This window comes from Schistocerca americana, chromosome 4 (genome assembly GCF_021461395.2).
Source record: "Schistocerca americana isolate TAMUIC-IGC-003095 chromosome 4, iqSchAmer2.1, whole genome shotgun sequence".
NCBI classification, from domain to species: domain Eukaryota; kingdom Metazoa; phylum Arthropoda; class Insecta; order Orthoptera; family Acrididae; genus Schistocerca; species Schistocerca americana.
This window is the reverse complement of record NC_060122.1, coordinates 629,922,665-629,948,453: the sequence shown is the minus strand read 5'-3', so window position 1 is coordinate 629,948,453 and position 25,789 is coordinate 629,922,665. Positions and strand designations below refer to the sequence as shown.

The window sequence follows — 25,789 nt, the reverse complement described above, 5'->3', positions numbered from 1 at the left end:
GCGGAACTGTACAGAGTAGTCAAGTTTTTATGTTGAATATGAAAAGTGTTGTGTTGGAAATGAAAAGATGAGTCTGAGTTGTGGACAATGAAAAATGCTGTCGGTTTTATTAAGGGCAGTAACGGCTGCGAAATTGTATGATGAAGTAATGTTTAGAACATGCGATGGTATAAAATGATTAATAAATGTGAATGTTTGTGAAAAGTGAGTGTCAAGAATTATTTTCAAGTGACCATTGTTTAAAAAACTATGAAGCACATTGCAATGAAAAACATAAATCAACAAATTAATTCTGAAAGATTGTCTTCGTAAGTTCTTCAAGTCGGCGTAATTAACATCCGATTGTCTTTCACACCAACAGCGACAGTCTTGCTACCTAGACAACATTTTTAATTACGAGCCAAAGCCAGAACGAGATCGTCGTTTGATTGCAAATACAAGATAAGTGAAATTATTGTTAATTTTTTTCCGCCACTGTAATCAATTGATGTAGCAATACCTACCACATTAAAGACTTTTAGTTGCGCAATAAAAAGATCATACTTTGAGTGCGCGACGTGATAATTTTTGAACTACTTAACTATTAGTGGAGGTATTGCTATAAAGTGAAGCGAGTGTACTTCACACCGCGTCCTGGGCTCAATTTTGGGTGGGTTGAGCGGGAAGAAGGGGGGGGGGGGGGGAGTGGTGTAGTGGGTGCATAAGTTCACAATGCGGCCGAGGTGGTGTTGTTGTGAGCAACGGTTGCGCCAATATCGTTCTGTGAAAATTGTCTCAAAGACTGTGACACAACACTCAGTGGTATAAACGATCTAACAGCGCTACGTGATCACGTTCTGCGACAAATTAGGGAAATTTGTAGCAAATCCAATGTTAATCCAGAAAGTCTATGGAGATACGACTTTATCGGCTTTACAAGTATTAAGTTGTTTGAAGATGTTGAAGGAGGATTGGGAAGACGTGACCATTAATTCGCACTGTGGACTGTGGTCACTCAGCAACATCCATGAAAACGAGACTCGTGTGTATTACTTGAGCGCTGGCCGGAGTGGCCGAGCGGTTCTAGGCGCTACAGTCTGGAACCGCGCGACCGCTGCGACCGCCGGTTCGAATCCTGCCTGGGGCATGGATGTGTGTGATGTCCTTAGGTTAGTGAGTTTTAAGTAGTTCTAAGTTCTAGGGGACTGATGACCTCAGAAGTTAAGTCCCATAGTGCTCAGAGCCATTTGAACCATTTTTGTATTACTTGTGAACTGCGTAGAGGCGGCTTGAGTGTTACGATGATTGGACAGACACTGAACCGTCAAAAATAGCCACTGTCAACATCATGTTGACAAACTTACTCATCATGCGAAAGTGTGCATCAAGCTGGTATCCAAAGCGTTGATAGTAGATAAATAGGCCAATCAAGTGGCCATCGCAAATTAACTTCTGGAACGTGTTCAGATTGAAAATGATAATTCAGACAATTTTATTACCGGGGAAGAATCATGGGTATTTAAGTACAACTTGGAACAAAACCACCAGAGTACTGAATGGCATACTTCCGGTTCTCTCCCTAATAAAAAAAAAATCTGTAATAAGCAAGCCAAATGTGAAAGCAATGCTGGTTGCCTTCTTCGAGACTAAGGGCGTGGACCACAAGGAGTTTGTGCCTCCAAAACAGTCAGTCAGTACGGCCCATTACACGGAAATTATCGAAATATTGAAGAAAAAAATTCTTTCGTTTGCGAAAGGAGATGGCTATTCAGATGGCGGTTCAGCTCGACAATCTACTCAGATAATCGGCACTGTACGTCGCTGAGTTCCCTCTGAAGCGCAACAAGGCAACGCTATCTCAGCCCGCTTGCAATTCTGAATTGCTCCGGCAGACTTCATTCTGTTTCTGAGGATTACGTCTACCCTCGAAGGACACCGTTTCGACACCACCGAGGCGGCACAAACCTTCGTGACGACCGCTGCGGGCGAGGTTCCCTATGAGGCCTCATCCGGAACATACTGCTCCTGGAAAATCACTGGAGAAAGTGTGTAAGTGCCCGAGGAGAGTGCTTCAAACGTTTCAGAACATTTGCAACCATATTTTCAATAAATGTTTTTACGACAAAATTTGCATTGCTTTATGAACGTACCCTGTGTCAGTTCGTTTAACGATTTCTGGACGACGGGCTGTTTGCAGATAGGACAAGCAGCTAATAAGTCAGTATACACATACAAATAAAAGCAACATTAATTTACATTTTTGTGGTAATCAGCTCATAACAAAAATTCAAAGGTCCCGAGATCGAGTCGCCCCCCAGCACACAATTTTAATCTCTCATGCAGTTTCAAATGGGCGCACACTCCACTGCTGTGTGAAAATATCATTTAAGATGACAGAAAACTGTAAATTAAACCTCAGAGCATTTATTCTGGGTGCAAGATTACGTAATATTTATCTTAATTATACCATGTTATATCATTACTGTACTTGTTGGTCGCAATGCATCACATAATATATTTGCCTGGGTTGGGACCTCAAGCCAACTCCACAGTATTTGTCGTTTTTAATTATTTGTAGATGACATACTGCTAAAGCTAAACTCTCAAAGAGCAACATTAGAAATTTACAGAAAACTCCTGAAATAAATTCTAGGGACGGATATTTTGAACGATGTTATCTTCCTTCTTCCAGTGATATAAAGTTTTATTTTTCTGTACATAGTCGTAAGTTCGTGGTTTAGACCATTGTTAAGCGCTTCTGCAACATTGAAACCGTACTATCAGGTACTATCAGTACATTTCATTTAAAAAATTCCCATAAAAGTAATATTAGAATGTCACTAGACTGATTGTCACAGTTCTCTGTGGCATAACAAAACTTTTCCATTATTATAATTGTCAAATATGGCACATAAATATGAGAATCAACTCATGTGAGTTTTATTGCATGTTTCGCACTACCGTAAGTGTGTGATTGCACGAAGTCTGGATGCGATGGGGTATAGAAAGATGAGGGACTAGCCAAAGATAGATACAGGGTAGTGAGCTTTATCAAACTGTAACCTGTGGGAAAACCAAGCAAAGAGATTGTCTATAGGATTCAGAAAAGATCAACACAGTCGGGAGAATAGAGCGTCAGGTGGCGACAACCAATAGGGGAGACTCATCTCCGGGCGGTTTGAATAAGGAGACAGTGTCTCCGGATGTCCGCCATGTTTGGGCACTGTGAAATGGTCTGCTGTTTCGGAACTCTTGGTGATGTTGGGAAAAAGTGCATAAATGGGTTATATTGCCGTGGACAGCATTCTTATTGCGTCGTTTCGAATGAGTGTAGTCAGAGAAGTGTCAGAAAATAATTTAATGATAATAATTTTCTTATCGTAAAGTAATTGGTAAATTCTGGTCTTGAACATTAAGTGTGAGTGTTGGTCATCAACAATGCACTCTGCGGAATAATTGTGAGTAAAATCTATACTCTTGTGAGAATATGTCGTGATTTCGCTTAATTACTAATGCTTTGTGTGATCGAAATATTGAGAAGAAGAAGGAGGAAGCAATCAAATCAAAAGTGGTACAATCGAAGGGACTAAAGTGGAGAGATGAAATATTGAACGTAACAGGCGATGAAAGAAATCAATGAAAGACTAACACGGAAAAGGCACAGTGCACTGGGTAATTTGTAACCCTCATCCAGGATTAATTACTTTGTCCGGAGAGGCATGATTTGAGGGAAAAAATAAATGAGCCACGGAATGATGAGGACACCTAAAACAGATTACAGAAGAGGATGGGGATAGCAGCGGCTTCGAGATGAGAATGCTGGCTCAAAGAAGTGTGATTGCGTTAAACCAATTGAAAGGCCCTTGACTTTAGAGAAGCACTTTGTTATGGGTCATACTGGGGAAACCTATTTGATGACTCTGCTGTCATACCAGCTACAGTTAATGGCAAACAATTTCCAGTCTGTAAACCATCAACAAACATATTGGAGACTGACGAATTAAATTTAGTGAGCTAAAAGAGAAACATATAAACAAAATTTTACAGTTCTAAAGAGGCTGGAAATAACACCCATTACATATTAGTCGCTTAGGCTTGGTGAAACGTTTTAGAGCACTGAGCGATAAGTCTAGTACATTATGGCGAGAGGATTGCTGCCTCATGCTGAAAGCAAGTAGCATTTGCCCAGTTGGAGAGCTTAATATTGTGACTCGCTAAGTTACAAATGTGTGAGACAAGCCCTGACCCAACTCAACATCCTGACATAGTGTGTGATCGCTATTTATGCCAGGATTCAGACAGCGAGCAGCTAAAGTTTATCAGGCCAAGGACGAAGATGGATAAAGACGTCTGAGATGATTACCTGACAGTGGATTAGGTTGTTCTGTGACAAGGAAAACTGGATACACTCAGTGTTCTTGTTATTTGCTCAGCCTTGCCTCTGTTGCATTTCTGAAAATACCAGAAATAATTCTATTCTGTGGCATTATTCAAAAGTGATCAGTTGTTTCCGCCAGGGGTCGATGGTGTTAGTGCCGGATAGGGTTCTTACTTTTTGCAAATTTATTGGGGATGCTCTTCCATCCACAAATTTAATTTGATTTCACACATATATCTACAAATGAACGGCCCCAGGTCATGTCTATCTGTTTCAGGCCTTGTATATCTTCCAATGTAAAAAACAGTACATTACTCAGTGATTCTGTAGTCCTAGCCTGTGTCTGAACGCCCTGGTGTGCCGCTGTGTCTACTGCGTGGTGTTTGATTACTGTAGAGTGCCGATTGAACGTACTAGAGTGCCAAGAAATCTGAAAGCAACATGCCTTTCTCGGGGAGGGATACCCAGTAATTTCGTTTTGAACATATCACCAAAAAGGAAGTCCAGTTAGCGCTCGAAAGCTGACAAATGTAGTAAATTAGCTTGATGAGGAAATGATAAGAACCAGTATGTGACCAAATAGCTAGAAACAATAATGCTAACGTAAAATTTAAGCCAATAATTGCTTTGCTGGCACAGTAGTTATGTTACATGCAGGTATGTGCTTGGAATCTGTGGTAGTGTCTAATTTCCTACAAAAAGTGTTGCTTACATGGGATAGCGTATGGTCATCTAGAATAAATGTAGCCTGAAAAGTTTTGACATATCAAACTATACTGTTACGGTTTCTGTTCGCTGTATCGATCAACTGAATTACGCAGCTAACAGAAAAGTTTCCTTATAAAACTAAGCAGTGGAAAGCATAGTATTTTCCGATTGTTTTTCGATTTCAACTTGGAGAAAAAAGATTTTAACATAGCATCTATGAAGAAATGATATTTTATTTTATTACTTTAAACATAGCTGCGCTACAGCAACGGTTCCACGCAATCAGATTAAGAGCAGCCGACCAGTTGCAAAGGATAAAGTAATCTTTACCTAGGTTTCCATAGATATAAATCTATCTTCTTCAGAAGACGGCAGTATTACATTAACATGAAGCGATATGTCCTTATCGTTTTTACAAACATCTGCATAGTTTCATTAGTCAAATAAAATATAGCCCTGAGAACAGGGTTTGTCAGACAAATAAAATAGGTACATGGAAGTTGGAGAGCGCTCTCCAACTTCCATGTACCTATTTTATTTGTCTGACAAACCCTGTTCTCAGGGCAATATTTTATTTGACTAATGAAACTACGCAGATGTTTGTAAAAACGATAAGGTCATATCGCTTCATGTTAATGTAATACTGCCGTCTTCTGAAGAAGATAGATTTATATGTATTGAAACCTAGGTAAAGATTACTTTATCCTATGCAACTGGTCGGCTGCTCTTAATCTGATTTTATTTTATTTTAAAATGAATTTGTAGTGTAACGAAGAAGAAGTAATAGGAGGACGTGGACCATAGGAAAGGAATGTAAGATTATGCCGCGAGGGAGATGTTTGCAGAGACCATAATTTAATCATCTCTAACGCTTGGTTTAAGAATCAAAAAAATAAAACTGCGTACGTGGAAGGGATCTAGAGACCGGAAACGATTCATAGTGATTATTTAATGGTATGATACAGATTTCCGAGGCATATTTTAAGCTGCATAACATTTCCAGTGGCAGACGTTGACACTGCTCACAATTTATTGGTTGTGAACTGCAAGCTGAAACTGAAGAAACTGCAAAAAGATAAGCCATTAGGATGGTGCCTCAATAAATCGGAAGGTGCAGGGGTTGTTGTGAGACTCAGAGGGAGCATTAGACAACAACTGACTGAAACAGGGAAACGAATGTTGTGCAGTATAAGCCCGGAGGGTTGCTTTGAAGGATGAAATAATGAAGGCAGGAGAGGATTAAATAGGTAGAAAGACAAGGCCTAACAGAAACGCTTGGATGTCACAACAGATATTGAATCAATCTGCTGAAAGGAGATAATATAAAAATAGACCAAATGAAGGAGGCAAATGGAAATAGAGATGTCTAAAAATGAGATTAACGAAAAGTCCAAAAGGGGTAAGCACGAATAACTAGAGAACAAATGCAAGGCTATAGATGCATATATAATTAGTGGACAGATAGATACCGCCTATAAGGAAACTGAAGCTGTATAAACATCAAGCCCTCAGATAGAAAACCAGGACTAAGGAAAATGCGCGAAAGATCATAGGTTTTATTTTTGTTTTTTTTTTAAAGCTAGGTGGGGTCGCTTCAGAGATACGAAGGTCAACTTTTTTTTTAAATGGGATACTATAGTTTGATACTTACAGCAGCTATCGAGACGAATCCAGTGATGTGTAATAGTAAGGTCTCTGAAGGTCAACGAAGGGCACAAAGGTGGCATGGACGTCCATTTACAGAAGGTGTTCGAAGTGATGACTGTTGTAACTGAGACCAGGACGGTCGCGGATAGCAAAGACGGAAGGCGCGGTGGGACCCGCGGAGAGGCCCGCGAACAACAACACAACGGGAGAGGAGGGACACGGCCAACATAGGATGGAACGAATACAACAAGACCAAACAACAGAGTCACAAGGAAGCAAACTCGTACACGAAGTAGTCTAGCCCAAAGCGAGGTGTAACCCGACGCAAGCGAGATTAGACTGACTGACTGAACTTTTTTTTTCTTTCCTTTATTGTATTTCGATTCCCCCCTAAGTGGGATGGCTGGCAGCAGCTTATAACACTGCTCTGCTGGCTGAACTTTTTTTTCTCTTTATCGTTATTATAATCACCTTTTACAAAGGTGGGCTGTCAGCAGCATAGTACACTGCTCTTCAGCCGCGAGTGGTACAATAAACATGACATAAAGGTGGTACAGATGATAAAATAAAAATGGCGGGCAAAAACTGTAGACTCGAAAAACAAGGAACATGAAGCCGTTCACGCTGGACGAGAAAAAACGCTAAACCCGTTGACATGGCGCACAAAACACGGACGACTGCGACGGCACAGGTGAACACTGTCGGCGTGAAGGCGAAAGAACACTAAACACTAGACGAAGGCACACACACGAGACACTGATGGCGATGATCTCCGGTGCGCGAATGTCCACTGAGCGTGTACAAATCCGGGGACCTGCCAAGAGAGGAGGAGGTGGGGTCGGAGAGGGAGAGGGGAGAGCAGAGATGCCACAGGCATGGGAGATAGCGGTGAGGGAGGAAGGGAGGAAGGGGGAGGGGAAGCCTGGCGGAAGAGGGGTGAAGGAACAGGGGATGGGGGGAAAAGGAGAGAGAAGGGAGGGAGGATGCCCAAAGGAAAATACACAGGAAGTGGGAGGGGAGGATCAAAGTTGATAGGAGGGGTAGATGGAGGGGAGGCCACCTTGGGAGAGGGTAAGGAGAGTGGAGAGATGGAGGCTGGTTGGGACGTGGGAATACAGGTGCGACAGCGGGAGGGGGTGGGAGAAGATGGGTGAGACAAGCGGGTGAGGAGGATCGAGTTTAAGGGAGGTGTACAGGATTCTTATCCTTTCAAGGGAAAGGAGGAGGTGGGGGAACGGAATGAGGTCATATAGGATACGCGTGGGGGAGGAGAGACGGGTGCGATAGGTGAGGCGGAGAGCATGGCGTTCAAGGATCTGAAGGGATTTATAAAAGGTAGGGGGGCCGAGATCCAGGCCGGATGGGCATAACAATGGATAGGGCGGATAAGGGATTTATAGGTGTGGAGTACGGTGGAGGTGTCCAGACGCCACGTACGGCCGGAAAGGAGATTGAGGAAACGGAGTCGGGAGTGTGCCTTGGCATGGATTGTCCGGAGATGGGGGGTCCAGGAGAGGTGACGGTCGAGGGTGACGCCAAGGAACTTAAGGGTGGGTGTGAGGGCGATAGGACGGCCATATATGGTGAGATAGAAATCGAGGAGGTGGAAGGAAGGGGTGCTTTTGCCTACAATGATCGCCTGGGTTTTGGACGGATTGACCTTGAGCAACCACTGGTTGCACCAAGCGGTCAACCGGTCAAGATGGGATTTGAGAAGGTGTTGGGACTGGCTGAACGCGAGACAGGCGCTTAAGTACGCTACCGGGGGCGCCGCTATTGGCCGCTGGGACCACGTGTTCCACTGTGGCGTCCTCACACTAAGATCGGGCCAGGAGGCGCACGCCGCCACAGCTTAAGGCGCGTTGGTGCAGAGACCTCTATGGGTCTTCGACGTCCATGACGTCTGGTGCGGATTCAAATTCCGAATGACTATTGGTATCAACGCAGTGCTGCAATCTTCGTATCATGGATTGAGTGGTATTCCTTATGACATCGGCACTTATCGAAGCACATGCTCTGACAATTCTGTCTAGCATATATTCAGGTGTAGTAGGAAAGTTTTTATAAACAATGTCCTTTTCGAATCCCCACAAGAAAAAATCCAGAGGTGTCAAGTCTGTCGAATGAGCCGACCACGACTCATCTCATTCGCGTCCGATGCAACTATTTGGGAAATGTCTCTGCATCTCATTTCTAGCCATCAGCGAAAAATGTGCCGGACTTCCATCGTGTCGATACCACATTCGGTTCCTTGTACCTAAAGGTATTTCTTCCATTTACAGACCTGATGTTCCTTGCAAGAATGTGGTGTACTTTATACCATTAAGATTTCCTTCGGTGAAATAGGGGCCTATAATTCTGTCCTCCAGAATCCCACCCTATGCATTCCCCAACCACGGTTTTGGTGTGTAACTTGCCGCATCCAACATGGATTTTCAGTTGCCCAATAATGCATGTTTTGCAAATAAACATTCCAAAATTCGTGAATGTAGCCTTGTCAGTACATAAAATTAAATAATTAAATGTGTCGTCCCTCTGAATCTGAGGTTGAGCCATCGGGTGAATCCAATGCGACGCATACAATCGCTACCAGTTAATTCTTGGTGGAGACTGATATGGTATGGATGATAATTATGGCGATGTAGAAGACGAACAACACTACTCTGGCTCATGCTAGATAACCTTGCGATTCGACGCGATCTATTACAAGGATCTGAAACCAAAGGGCAAGAGTACCAATTTCCGTTTCCCCGTTAGCAAACGTTCCTTTGCCGGATATTTTCCCGGTACGTTAAATATCTATTTGTTCTCAATTTATCGTACACATAGTTAAATTTACGACGAGTAGGGCGAGTGCGTTGAGGATATCTTCCAGTGTATAATTCTTTAGGTATCACTGAATTTCGTTTGCATTCTCCGTAAATGAGAAGCATACCAACTTGTTCTTCGAAGGAATACATCATTCACATTCGCTTGATTCGACGATACCGGTCTTACCGCTCCTATTGGTGTTGTATTGCGAAACCGTCGAATGGTGTTTACATGTCAATGGCACGTTAGATGGATACGCCGTACTAGACGAATACGTACTATTTGCACGACATAGGTGAGAGAATTGTCAGAGCATGTGCTCAGATAAGTGCCGATCTGATAAGAAATACCCTCAACTCATGATAAGAAGATTGCAGCACTGCATTGATACCAATGTTCATTACTTCGAACACTTCTTGTAAATGGACGTTCATACCACCTTTTCGACCTTCGTTGGCCTTCGAAGACCCTACTATTACACGTCATTGGATTTGTCTGGATAGCCGCTATCAGAAAATAAGTACCAAACTATTGAATCCCATAAAAAAAGGTTGACCTTCATACCTCTTACGCAACCCGACGTAGCAACAAAAAACGAACGTGATATTATGGCTCCCGTTGTCCCAAACAACATTTGTCCCATAAACGTTTCAGCTACTATCATGCATTCGGAGTTATTCTAGGTGGCAATAATTAGTATCTCACACTGTATAGGGCCTATACCATTGAGATGACCTTAAAGGCAAATTATAGGGAAGCAAGAGAACGTACATTAATACGAGATGGGGGATACGATACTGCGAGAAGAGTTCAACGCAGCACTGAAACACCTAGATCGAAACAAGGCCCTGAAGATAAGACATTCTCCGAGAATTATTTAGATCCTTGGGAGAACTAGCCGCGACAAAACTATTTCACCTGTTGTGCAGGATGTGTGGAAAAGCCGATCCGTCTTCGGACTTTAAGAAAAATGTAATAATTCCAGTTCAGAAAGGAGTGAATGTTACCAGACTATCAGTTTAATAAGTGAAGGTTGCAAAATACTGATACGATTTACTTACAGAAGAAGAAGAAACTTACAGATGCCGACCTTGGGGAGTTCCGGGGAAATGTATGTAAACTCGAGGCAATATTGACCTCACGACTTCTCTTAGAAGACAGCTTAAGGACAGACTAACCTCCGTTTACAGCAGTTGTAGACTTTAAAAAAATCTTTTGACGTTAACGACTGGAATACGTCCTTTGAAATTCTCAAAGTAGTAGACGAGAACGCCAGAAGCGAGTGGTTATTTACAATGTTTCAAAAAGCAGACGGCAATTATAAGAGTCGAGGGGTATGAAAGTGAACCTTTGGTGTAGAAGGGAGTGAGACAGCGTTGTTACCTATCGTCAATGTTATTCAATCTGCACGTTGAGCAAGCAGTAAAGGAAAGTAAAGCAAAATCTGGAGAAAGAATTGAAGTTCAAGGGGAAGAAATAAGAAACTTGAGGTTTGCCGATGACAGCTGAAGACAGGGTTGAACAGTTGAATGGAATGGACGGTGTCTTGAAAGGAGAATATGAGGTAAACATCAACAAAAGGAAACAGGAGAGATGGAATTTAGTCGAATCAAATCAGGCGATGCTGACGGAGTTAGATTACGAAATGAGACACTGAAGATAGTAAATAAGTTCTTCTATTTGGGCAGTGAAATAACACATGGTGGCTAAAGTACAGAGGAGATTAAATACAGACTGGCAATGCCAGGTAACGCGTTTCTGAAGAAGAGAAATTTATTAATATCAGATGGAGGGTTAAATACTATGAAGTATTTTCTGAAATTATTTGTTTGGTAATCTGCCTCGTATGGATGTGAAACGTGGATGATCAACTGTACTGACCAGAAGAAAATAGATGCCTTAGAAATGTGGTGCTGCAGAAGAATGCTGAAGATTATATGGGTAATTCAGATAACTAATAAGGATATGATGAATGGAATTAGGGAGGAAGTAAATCTGTGGCATATCTTGACTAAAACATGGGATTGGTTGATAGCTGTACATTCTGAGACACCAGGAGAACATTAATTTAGACCTGGAGTCAGGTTTGCGGGGTGAAAACAATAGAGGGAGACAATAAGGTGGAAACAATAAGCACCTTCAAATGGACGTTATTTGCAGCAGCTATTCGGAGGTGAAGAGGCTTGCACAGGTATAGCTGCATCAAATCAGTCTTCGGACTGAAGACCACGACAACCACAGCCAAAATAAGGAATTTAACTTTCATCTGAAAATGTAACATAAAATTAACCCCACGAAGATATTGTAATTTTCTTTTCTAATTTTTTAAAGTACACGGATAATTGATTTAAGAGTTCAAAAAGGGAAGGTACGAAGAATACTTACGGGAGAAACATTTGTAGGCACATGCAACAGAGCAAAGAACCTAGTCAACTGAAACGATAGGATCCCCCCATGTAGATATTAAGGTACATTATAGAAGCTAGGCACTTCGTCTCTGTGTGTTGGTTTTTGTATACTGGGCAGGACAAGGGCTGCAACGGCGCCCTGTGGAGGCAGTTGCACACCAAAGGCGCCGCAGATTCTCTGAAATTATCTCACTGAAATTGCTGAGAACTCACAAATGACGCCATAAGCATAGTGTCGTGTGTGTTTGCATAGAATACTTGAAGTAGGGTGGAACCTATGAAAAATCTCTAGGTTCCTATGTATCTTTATTATCTAAAACGTCTTATGTATCTATCAGGAAGAGATCATGCAGATAAAAGGAAGGGATACAGCAGCACACAGAATGCGTACAGGCTGCCATCCTCTTCGTGCTCCACCTGTCAATGGCACTGGAAGAAACCTCAATATACAATTTACAATAAAAAGTACACACTACGAAATACTTTGCCTTGATACCCTGAAATCTTTCGTAAGTATATCTAAACAAATACTTCACAATTGGTAGAAGTTATCAGTGAACGACGATAATTTGCTTCACGTAGTAATCTTGTAAACAGGAATCGCTTCACTGTGCTACAAGTCGTTGAGTATTGGTAATATGATCCACATTTACCTGTTCTTCTGAATATTTACATCCAACAGAAGAGTTTTAATGTCGAAACCAGACAACTCAATGAGCTGAAGGCTACCACGAAGTTAAATCTAAACACGTTGTTGCCCCCCCCCCCCCCCCAAAGTGGAACAAATGTGGACAGTAACGGGAAATAGTGCCGTATTAGATAGACAGAGTCAGCGTAATACGGAGCAGGACTAATGTAACTTTCTGGAAAAGAAATTCCACGCCAAAATATGCCACATATAATCGAAAGCATCATATACATCTTTGAGTCCCGAAATTACCGAAAACTGTGAGAAGTACGGGTAGTTATATATTGGAAAAACAGAGAGAGAACAAATTACTACGGATACTCGTGGCAAAATAGAAACAAACTCCGTAGTGAAGTGTATCGCTCGCCGGTGCCGCATGTGATTCCATGAAAACAATTACTCTCTACGTTTCACAGTTCTGAGAAGTGAATTTCCTTTGAAATGAACAAAGTGTAATTTAATCTGCTGTCGTAAACCTCGTTACGACGTACGTGCCTGTGAGCGAAATACGTTTTTTGATATCGCTGCTGGTTATTACGTATTTTATGAGGATTTGAAAAATTGCTGCAGTTTTTACAGTTCATAGACGGATGGTATACACTGCATCGTTAGTTTCTGCCCTTAAATCTTAGTGTAACATCAAGGGATGATACATGCGAGAAGCCTAGTGGACAAATTGTCTGTGCAAATTGCTTACCTGAATAATATGTGGGTTACTCACAAGGATGTTGAGGAACTAATAGGTAACGTTCAGTTAGGCTTTGCAAGAGATGGAGTTTTTACGCTGCACTTGGTAATGGGAGAATGACTTAAAAAATTCTAGACTTTTCATGGAATCTGTTGACGTGCAAATATTTTTTCTCAATATAAAATTTCAGAAAATTTTGGAAGTATTCATAAACACTGGTATATTCTACGGAAAAGACGGGTAACACGCAATTTGTGAATGAACCAAACGGGAACACCAGGACTGGAACACAAAGCTACAATTGCTTGGTGTTACAAGGGCACTCATGCTATCTTTCTCACTTTTCAAAATTTGTATCGAAGAGGCAATGAAGCAAATGAAAATAGTTCAGATATATGATGAAATTTCAGCGTGATAGGATATCAATGATACGATACAGTGATCAAACCGCGTTTTGATAATGGGGCTATTACGCGAAAATCCATGTGAATAAAGGAATGGTAATACATTGCACTACAATTTAATCGGTTGATTATGACAGAATTTGATTAGAAAATCACTAAATTCTTTTAATTTGAGCTGTAAAATAATTGCCAATGACCCAAGTAGATATGCTATATAATGCCCTTAGGGGTTGAGTTTCCGAAGATACTGCAACACCAACTGTTTTATTTCCAACCGAGAAACCAAATACCAATTTTCCCAGCTCTAGCTTCAAAATTGCCTTAGTAGCAGCTTATTTTCAAAAAACATTATTCCCCTTATCTAGCTCCATTAGTGGTGGAATTTCGAAAAATCTCTTCTGGAACAATGTCTGCAGTATAATACCAACACTCTCTTCTAATTTCAGGTTACGGCCGTTAGCAGTTTGCACTGGGCGATGAAGTGTCAATCAGTCAGTCAGCCAGGCCATTTACTTCTATATATAGAGTTCTCTTGAAAGTAAGAGCCAAACCGTGCGAAAAAAATTAGGTTAAGATTTTAACGTTGGGATATATGTACTGCTGATGAGAAAAAACCATGCAAATGAGAGATAAGCATGTTGGGAGTTACTAGGACAGATATAAAAATTTGAAGAATTAAGAGGTTGTGATGGAAAAAACAATTATGTCCGTAATGAGGTCGACGGAACATGGAATCAGGTGACTGGATTGTTAGCTGGAGCAAGAACGTTGTTTGCAAGATTTCAAGCAATAAGAAAGGATCAAGAGTACGACAATTCAAGATGGGTACTTGGCATTGCAAAACGGGTATAACTAATTTATATTCTTGAGTCTGAAAATCGTACTGCAAGAGCAAAGGAAGAATTAATTCGACGCTAAATGTCAGATGCTATATGCTACCTCTAATTATGTTCGTCATCGTAACTGTTTGAAACATTGTTTCCTTACGGTATAAGGCGTTTTAATTGTGTACAACAGCATAGTGCCTGTTTTAGAGTTATTGCTGTTCCACCCTCGTGTTGTCACATCTCCATTTTCGCACTGACAGTTACGTATCTGTCGTTTGCACTGTAAGAATTCCCGAGACCTGCGATAAATACTGCAGTTCTTTATGGTAATGAAAATATGTGAAATTATAGAAAGTTATAAAAAGTAACAGTAGACGTCGTATTCCATAATAATGACTAAGGACCAATAAAACAGAGGAACAGTCTGCAGTCGCGCTTGTGAAAACAGTGCCCGGAGGGGGACTATAATAGGACCGCCGATAGAATAACAACATCGACGGTGCTTTTCCACAAACAAACAGAAAAATAAGTCAGAAAGAGAACAGTATGCTGTAGCCAATACGAAAAATTCGTCCAGAACGGAATAAAAGCATACACTGATAGAGAGCTTTCAAGAAACGAGACCGGTTCTGGAAGGGCAGGCACCAGAGATCAAACTCGACCGTAATATGGATCATGAAAAAATCTACAGAATATTAACAAGACTTATTTATGGTTAAGTCATTCAAAAATGTGCGGACTGCTAGGCTTTATGGGAATACCAGAGCACATTATACAGCAAATCAGATACCCATACAAAAACGAAGAAGCAACAGTAAAAATACTGCTAAGGTATACAGTAACTTTCGGGACAGGAAAACAGTCAGACACGGATGTCTATTACTGCCATTCCTTTCCTATTTGTATGGTGTATATCTAATGAGAACTGCAGGACTAACGGCTATAGAAACTGGAATTAAAACTCTGGGAGAACTGCGTATGACCAGCAACTTAGGAAAGGCGGACTACACCAGTTTTTTGGAGGTAGTGACCAAGCCATTCGACGTATGCTGACAAAATATATAGACAATGAAAAAGTTGAGTTACGGTTAAATTTCAAGGTAAAAACGAAAAACAAATATCTGACAACAGAAGCTGAGACCTATGTGAAGACAGACGGAAAAATCATTGAGGAACTCGATAAATACATATTATTAAGCAGACTGTGAACTGAGAAAATGAGAACAAAAGCAAAACTAGGAAAAATCACTGCAATTAAGTTAAGGAATTTGGTGAAGGACGGAAACTGCCACAACAGACAAAAAAAAAAAAATTGCTGAAACTTTTTCCCGTAGTTTTTTACAGACATGACGCATAACCAAGGAAAAAAATGGATGCGAAGAAAATCGATTCTTTTTAAATGCGAATTTGACGGAATAACGTGACAATCTTGTGGATTAAAAAGTAAAAAAAAATTAGATTCCTGAAAAATATAAAGCCAAAAATATCTTTGAAGGCCCAATCCTCTACATCAAATTAAGATATTTTTGGCATAACCTCATAAACGAAGGTTCTCGGACGAACAGGTCACAGCCGTGGAAGAAAATCATCGAGAACGTGGATATAGGATATCCAAGAATGACCCGAAACGCCCCACAAGAACTGAAGACCAAAACAACGACCAGGAGTGCATTGAAGGACAACATTCATCTTGTCACCCTGAGTCAGGTAACTTCAAAGATCATAAGACCCAAACAGCAAAACATATACGCTTTACAGTGGGGAGACGAACAGACGAACTCGTGACAGGGAAGAGGTAATGCCAGTCGGCAGGATGTCGACAATGATGTTCATTTTGTTAGTCGAAGAAGCAGTAAAGTCAGTGAATGATAGTTTCAGAAGGGCAGTACAAGTGTAGATGGTACATAAAGCCAGTGTCATGTTACACTGACTATATAGCTAGACGTAAACAAGACTCAGAAAGCCGTTGACACAAGTGGAAACCATACACTGACAGAACATTAGGAGAAACAAGGCGATGGTGTAGGTGATTGAAAGCGGTAAAAAACAATAATGTGTCGCTTGACAGCAGATGTGGGAACGAAACACTAGTAGAAGACGTTAACAATTATTCTACAAAAAGATAAATATAAATGGCTGGAATAAACAAGATGGACACTGCCAGAGGAAGATATCTTCCAGATAAGAGCTCTACTCGAACCCAATCTTGATATGGAAATGTAAAAGAATTTTCTAGAAACGTACGTCTTGCGGAAAGCATTGTAGTGAAGTAAAAGGTATGCCGTGGGAAACATTGAGGATGTTGGGTATAGAAGCTACGTAGAGATAGAAAGAAAAGAAGGAAAGAAACTAAAACGTCAGACATCTGACAATATAAATCTAGCCACGCCCAACGCCGGAGGTGTACATGAGAGCTCTCGCTACATTAGGATTCAAAGGCAGACGCCCCAATTAATTGAAATTTGGTTTACGTTTCCAGGCAATACCGACACTCTTGTGAGTACTTACTCTCTGGCTTCCTTCGTTTTGCTAATAATAACTGTATTGTATGGGCTGTATAACCTTACTTGCAAATTTCCTTTTTAAGGGAAAAGCCTAGAGAATAGGAACAACCGCAACTAAATTCCTTAGATACCGAACAGCGCTATCTCGGTATCTGATCACTGATACGATCACCACGAGAGAACCTACCAGTCTCTCCGAAATCGGTCAAAAATGTAAATGGCTCCTCCTTCTTCAAAGACGCGCCCTGACACACAAATCGACCTTCCTTGCGTCAATCGGCACCAAGGCAGGAAGATAAATCTTTGCGGAAAGAAAACAAATTTTCGGTATTCTGTGTCCCACTAGCTACAACTTGGTCACTATCCATCTCAGCAGTTGGCTGGAGACATACATTTTGACGTCGGATGCTTACTTAGCAGCGGTGACTCCGGGGACATAAAATTCTGGTATTTTAACCACTCATTATCCTTGTTAGGACAGCGGTTGCTGCTAGATGTTTCACACGGAAGACGCGAACGGCTATGATATTCGTCTCCAGGCACTGGGTACGTAGAGACTTGTTACAGTTTTAGTGTTAATTACTATGCGCAGAGACGAGTAATGACACCCGCTATAACCTGCTGCTCTTCTGAGGGAAAGTGAGCATCTGTTTCAGGAGAAAGCGTTGGGATAGCCTGATGGATGCTGTAAGCCGCCTTCGACCTCATTGTGTGTCCAGAGGACATCGCTATCACCCCACTCTCTATCCTCTTATCGCATCGAATGAACTCTCATTAGTGCACTACTCCCTCAGACTTATATCGAAGTATTTCCCCAACAGAATCTTCAGCGCAGAGGTTGAATTTAGCTTCCAGAGAAATGGTAGTCAACCTTTTTCACCTATTGCCCTCTTTTGTATCTCTGCTGGTAGTAAAATTTTGTAACCGGTCACCGGTTCCACAGCAATGGCGACTGATAAATTATGGAGGTAACTTTACAAAATTTATAAAGCAAACCTACAAAAAATTAAGGCATTTAATGCCAGAATGAGACCTGTTCCTATCACAGCACAAAAAAGGCAATTGTGTCCTGGACAGAGATAAGGATGCTGAAGAAGGGAACTAGCATTTGGGCTTATCTAGTAGCTTGAAAAAATTTATATCAAAAGATATTGACATAATCGTCAATTTTTACTTGATAATACTAGTACCAACGTCATGTAATGTAATTAGTATCAATATCGTGTAACTGTATCAACCAAAATAACATGATACACGATACCATGTCATTAAACATGGCACATGTCATCAAGTCACCATAAAGGTCATTTGGAATGTCATGCAATATTACAGAAATTGTGATAAAAGTTAGTGATCCATGCATCTCCACTCTGGGATAACGCCTATTATAGATGCATCCCCACCATCGAATAATTGCTATCCATCAGCATACACATAAGACAGGGTTGGTTTAGGGAAGAAATGGTCCAACCGGAGAAAAGTCAACACCCCCTCACCATCCATCTAGGAATCAATAAAATGTTTTAGCGTCCCCCAAGTATCATATTCGCCCTTTGAAATTACCCTCCCCCCCCCCCCCCCCCCAGAAAAAAGAAATACCTTATTTAGCCACTAAGTGTATGCTCCTCAGCCGTATGATATTATACACTGAAGAGCCAAAGACACTGGTACTCCTTCCTAATGTCATGTAGGGTCCCAGCGAGCACGCAGAACTGCCGCAACACGACATGGCATAGACTGGACTAATGTCTGAAGTAGTTCTGGAGGAACTGACACCATGAATCCTGCAGGGCTGTCTATATATCGGTAGGATTACGAGGGGATGAAGACCTCTTCTGAACAGCACGTTGCAAGGCATTCCAGATAAGCTCAATAGTGTTCATATCTGGGGAGTGTGGTAGCTAGAGTAAGTGTTTCTGCTTAGAAGAGTGTTCCTGGAGCCAATCTGTAGCAAATCTGGACGTGTCTTGCTGGAATTGCTCAAGTCCAACCGTTGGAATGCACAGCGGACATGAATGAAGGCACGTGATCAGACAAAATGCTTACGCACGTGTCATCTGTCAGAGACGTATCTAGTCCTATCAGGGGTCCTATATCATTCCAACTGCACACGCCCCACACCATTTCAGAGCCTCCACCAACTTCAATATTCCCCTACTGAAATGCAGCGTCCATGGATTCATGAGGCTGTCTCCATACCCGTGCACGTCCATCCGCTCGATACAATTTGAAACGAGATTCGTCCAACCAAGCAACATGTTTCCACCCATGTAGGTGTTGACGCGTCCTGGCGAGGCGTAAAGATTTGTGTCCAGCAGTCATCAAGGGTACACGGGTGGGCCTCCGGCTCCGAACAGCCACATCGAAGATGTTTCGTTGAATGGCTTGCACGCTGACGCTTGTTGATGGACCAGTATTAAAATTTTGCAGCACTTTGCGGAAGAGTTGCACTTCTGCCACTTTGAAAGATTCTCCCCAGTCATAGGTCGTCCCGTTCTTAAAGGATCTTTTTCCGGTTACAACGATGTCGGAGATTTGATGTTTTACGGGATTGCTGATATTCACAGTACACTCGTGAAATGGTCGTACGGGAAAATCCCCACTTCATCGCTACCTCGGCGATGCTGTGCCCCATCACTCGTGCGATTACTATAGCACCACGTTCAAACCCACTTAAATTTGATAACGTGCCATTGTAGCAGCTGTGACTGATCTGACAACTGAGCCATACACTTGTTGCCTTATATAGGTGTTGCCGACCTCAGTTTCTTTTGGAGCTTCAGTGTATAATGTTTAATATGGCTGGCGAATCTTCTGGATTCTGGGCTCAGAATCTGGGACTTAAGGGTATAAATTGCACGATGCAAGCGTGCCATCACATTGTAGCTAAGAGAGCTCATTGCGCTGGGGAAGTAGTCTTAACTCGTAAAAGATGAGAATAAGTCAAGATGTTTTTCCTTAAACGTCTTTGAAGCTGTCAGACAAGTCGGAAAGGTACTTCCCTTCTTTTACATCCCTAACTCTACCGAGGAAATATTCGCCTTTTTTGTTGCTATGACAGGAGCATTTTTCATTCCGGTTCAAAACTTTTAGTCTACTATAATTTTTACATTAGACCACCATAGCTTGGCACCAGATTTTTGCTGACTCGGGCGATATAGGTTTTTTTCATTGTCTTTCGAACCAGGTTGGTTATATTGTGGCAAAGGATAAAGCTATCACGAACTAACACGACTACCATTAATTACTAATACATTTGTCTACCTTCTTACGAAATTTGAGCCGATTCCCAAAAGTTTGAAATATAGAAGCAGTGTGCGTGAAAAGCTCACAAAGAAACACTTTTCTCGCACCAAAAATCCGAATGTAGCTACATCGTTGACTGTGAGTTTCAAATTTATCATACAAATGCCTTTTTTATTGATTTGATTTAATGTAAACCATTTCCGCGCATTCAATTCAGGTAAGAACGAATTTTACATGCTACATTTAGTTCGAATTTAAACCATCTCTCACGACAAGATATAAAGATTATTGAATAAAAAATTTAGTTTTTACGTTATCCATTTGTCTATATTCGTGAAAAGTTTGAACCGATTCGTACAAGTGCAAAGTATATAAGAGGTGCCTTTCATAAACCTCTCAGGAAAAGGCGTTTCCTGCACGTTTTTTGCACGAAAAATGCGAGTGGTGCACATACAAATGGTGGCATTAGCTGAGCGTTGGTTTTAGCGCAATTAAAATCTTTTGCAAAAGAAATTAATCGATTTCCGCAATTTTCTTGGAAGCCAGCTTAATTGTAATATAGCCACTCGTACACCTAGATAGATGGCCTCTAGTCAGGGCTAAACCGTGCTGTATACTTACCAAATACTGTACGTCAAAATTTTGAGGAAGCTTAATTACCACCCACCACGAACCTTGAAGGACTAGTATAGGGCGTTAGAGACCAGTCTTGTTACCAATGTTCTAGATCAATGGTATGATGATCACCACTCTATTACCATTACATATGTAGTAATTGGTTAATAACGTTCATTTCCCTTTAAGTAACCAGCGTTTTGCCTATAGTTGTCTGCATTGAATTCTTGGTTGCAACTGTACTGTTGTAAAGCTGTTCACATGAGGATGTGATAAATCCTGGATGTCATACGTGAATATTTTATTCGTAACTTTTTTCTTTGTGTGTCGTAACACCCCGCTTACATTCTCACTGGCTTAATTAATCAGTTTGCAACCGCTGCAAATTGGGTCGGATTCGATTGCCTTCGCAATACTGAGACCGAAACTCAAAATTAATATCCCCAGGAAAATGGCACAAGGTGGAGATACTCCCCTCCTCTTATTTCAACAGAGTGACTCCCTACCAACGAAGAAGCAAAAAGTGGTTACAGAGGGCATCAAAGGAATTGAATGACTGAGTACATAAAGAAGACAGACATTTTTAAATTTAAAATTGGTAATGTTGCAATCCATCTCCTCATAACTAGATGCTTTTCAAGTTTCACGTCCCTTACTCGAAGGATAATTTCATTAGCGTGCTATTCGGAAGTCCCTGAGATTCTCGTAAATGGTGGCGCTGTGGCCGGTACGGCACGGGATATCGCCTTTAGCCCGTGTGCTTAATTCCCCGGGAGGTAGTTTCTCTGAGTTTAATTGCCCCATTAATGGGAGAGCCAGCTGGCCGTTCCGTTTCTCACACAGTTCCAAGTTTCGAGAGGTGTCTCGAAGATATCCAGACACTTTCCAGAGGTTTCTCGGAAACTAGCTCTTCGTACCGCCGTTAATGTTGGTACAGTTTGAGCAGCTTAGATAAGACATTTTGCTATTCCGGAATCGTTCTCTGAGTAATCCCAACCGTACCCCGAAAAGTACAAAGTCCTTCACATTGCTTACACTTATGTTATTCACGTCGCACTAGATTCAATGAAATAATAGAATAATGACTATTTTTGCTACGCATGTCTTTGCATTTAGCCCGAATTTGCAAGCGTCTTGCATAACCATAATAAGGTACATTAAGAAGTCAGATATTGGGAAAGTGCTGCAAATGCATGAGATAAACTAATTAACCAATAAATAAGTTAATTATCTTAGGAAAAGCACATGTTTTGAGAAAATAAAAGTAGAAGTTTAACTCTCCTATTAACTTTTCTTAAAAAAATTCGCTTTATAAATCAAATACAATCTTTAAACCAACAAAGAAAATAAAAAAAATTTTAAAGATAAAGGTAAAAAACTTTTTCAAGCCAAGTATATAATATGCTGCGATATTAACCTTTAACAACAGTGTGAAGGTTTACCATCCGTCAATAGTTCTGCAACAATGGTTGTACCCTTACAAACACATGTCCCATCGTCATCAACAGGAACAACTAAAATCATACAACATTCACTGCTAGATAAAGGCCCCATATAGGTTTCTCCACTCATTTCCTTCACCAACACGCATTCTTAAACGTTCTACATGTTTACCGATGCTGTCTAACCAGTTCTTGTATAAAGGTCGTTTCGATATTTTGTATTACATTACCTTAGTCGTATCAGGGGGACCTCATGAAGAGGTTTTTCAGGGATGTTCCAAAAGTCCTTGATGTATACTTCATTTGAGTAGAGTTAAATAAATTTCCTGAACATTAAGAAATTTTAATGCATTACTATAAAATAGCAAAATAATTTAATTTAGTATTTCTCTGAACGTGCTCCTCAATGGAGTCTAAGGAATTTCCAGCAGAAGATTTTTTAACGTAGTTTCAAATTCCCCAGTTTCGGAACAAGACATTTAATATACTTTGGCAAATAGTTCACGTATGCACAGCCTCCTAAATGACTCGTTTTTGTTGTAATGATGTCTCCGTGAAGTCATTGTGGGAGTATTATACGGAAAAGCGTTACAAATGTTTTCACTGTTCATGAATAAACATAGAAATATTGCTAGCGGCAAATGTGATTATACAATGAAATGACAAAACTCGTGGGACAACCAGTATCGTGTCGGACCTCGTTTTGCCGGTGTAGCACACCTGATCTACGTGGCATGGACTCAACAAGCCTTTGGAAATCCCTTGCAGAAATACTGAGCTACTCTGACCCTACAGCCATCCATAATTAAAAAAGTGTTGCCAGTGTACGATTTTGTGCAACAACTGACTCCTAGATTATGTTCCATATATGTTCGATGCGTGGCCAAATCATCCGCCCAAAATGTCCAGAATGGTCTTCAAACCAATTGCAAACAATTGTGGCCAGGTGACACGGAGCATTGTCATCCATAAAAATTACATCGTTGTTCGGGAATCATGAGGTTCCTGAATGGCTGAAAATTGTCTCCACGTTCAACTGGGCCAGTGGACCCAACTCATTCCATGTAAACACAGCCAACACCATTATGGAGCCACCACCAGCTGGCGCAAAGCTTTATTGACAACTTGGGTCCATGCTTCGTGGGGTCTATGCCACACAAGAACACTATCAGCTCTTACTAACTGAAATCGGAGGGCGGGGGGGGGGGGGGGGGGGAAGGGGGGGGGTCTCATCTGACATCGGGATTCATCCGACCACGGCGTACGTCCAACATTAATTTCTGTGGTTGGTTAGTAAAGTGTTGCTTGTCTGTTAGCACTGACAACGTAAGCGCAGCTGCTGTCTGTCGTTAAGTGAATGCATTGTTCGTGGTAAGAGGTAATGCCTGAAATTTGGTGGTCCGGTGCACTCTTGACATTGTAGATCTCGGAATATGGAGTTCCCTAGCGATTTCCGAAAAAAAATTTCCGATGCGTCCACCCACACCTAATTTTCCTCCTTCAAAGTCTGTTAATTCGCGTCGTGCGGCCATAATGACGTCGGAAAGCTCTTCACATGAATCGCATGAGTACAAGTGACAGCTCCACAAGTGTCCTGGCATTTCACACCTTGTGTAAGCGATGCTACTGCTATCTTGATATGTATACAGGTTGAGTCACCTAACGTTACCGCTGGATATATTTCGTAAACCACATCAAATACTGAAGAACCGATTCCTCAGACCGAACGTGAGGAGAGGGCCTAGTGTAATTGTTTAATACAAACCACACAAAAATGCACGGAAGTATGTTTTTTAACATAAACCTACGTTTTTTTAAATGGAACCACGTTAGTTTTGTTAGCACATCTGAACATGTAAACAAATACGTCATCAGTGCCGTTTGTTGCACTGTAAAATGTTAATTACATCCGGAGATATTGTAACCTAAAGTTGACGCTTGAGTACCACTCCTCCGCTGTTCGATCGTGAGTATCGGAAAGCACTGCAACATACATCGCGTTTCTACAGAATGATCTGCCAACGTTGCTCGAAAATGTCCCACTAGAAACGCGTCGACGTATGTGGTATCAGAATGATGGTGCACCTGCACATTCCGCAATTAACACTAGGCTGACCATTGACAGGATGTTCGACGGGCGTTTCATAGGACTTGGAGGACGCATAAATTGACCAGCCCGTTCTCCTGATCTTACACCTCTGGACTTCTTTCTGTGGGGTACGTTAAAGGAGAATGTGTACCGTGATTTGCCTACAACCCCAGAGGATATGAAACAACGTATTGTGGCAGCCTGCGGCGACATTCCACCAGATGTACTGCGTCGTGTACGACATTCATTACGCCAGAGATTGCAATTGTGTGCAGCAAATGATGGCCACCACATTGAACATCTATTGGCCTGACATGTCGGGACACACTCTATTCCACTCCGTAATTGAAAACGGAAACCACGTGTGTACGTGTACCTCACCCCTCATGGTAATGTACATGTGCGTCAGTGAAAAAGACCAATAAAAAGGTGTTAGCATGTGGACGTGATGTGTTGTTCCAGTCTCTTCTGTACCTAAGGTCCATCACCGTTCCCTTTGGATCCCTACGTAATTCGGTGCTCTCCGATACACACGATCGAACAGTGGAGGAGTGGTACTCAAGCGTCAACTTTAGGTTACAATATCTCCGGATGTAATAAACATTTTACAGTGAAACAAACGGCACTGATGACGTATTTGTTTATATGTTCAGATGTGCTAACAATACTAACGTAGTTCCATTTAAAAAAAACGTAGGTTTGTGTTAAAAAACATACTTCCGTGTATTTTTGTATGGTTTGTATTAAACCATTACACTAGCCCTTCTCCTCACGTTCGGTCTGTGGAATCGGTTCGTCAGTATTTGATGTGGCTTACGAAATATATCCAGCGGTAACGTTAGGTGACTCACCCTGTATATCGCTATCCCATGACTTTTTTCACTTAGAAAACAATACATACATTGTGAAGCAGTTTTGAAAACAAAGAGCATTTTGAAGAGATCTCGGCACTGTGGTCTGGTGTAAATACCAGATGTCGTAATTACATCACGCTTCTGATTCTATAAATACTATCACACTAAGTTTACTTTTCCCAACAAAACTATCCCCCAAAGCTTTGCAGAATGAAAATATATACAACAAACTACTTTCTTCATTGTTAAGTCAAATATAATCCCGTCGTATAGTCTGTAAACATTGTCGGTTCATTAATTACAGGCAGTATGTTTTCCAAGTAAAGTTGTAGTGCTTGTACAGTCTCGTTAATTGAAATCAAAACTTACTGTGAAGGAATCCACAATGTGATGAACCTATATTTATGAGGAACAAAACGAACTACAGTGTCCTTGAATGCAGCGTAGTACGATCTGCCCCAGTTTGAAGGCTCCGCAATTCAGGTTCAGCAAAAAGAAACA

The 25,789-nt window shown here is 41.3% G+C and overlaps 1 protein-coding gene across 1 annotated transcript in view; it reads right to left on the bottom strand.

Moving 5' to 3' along the window:
- The window catches only part of LOC124613061, a 614,428-nt gene that overhangs the window by 26,325 nt on the left and 562,314 nt on the right, over positions 1 to 25,789 (bottom strand). The gene's annotated exons all lie outside the window — the stretch shown is intronic.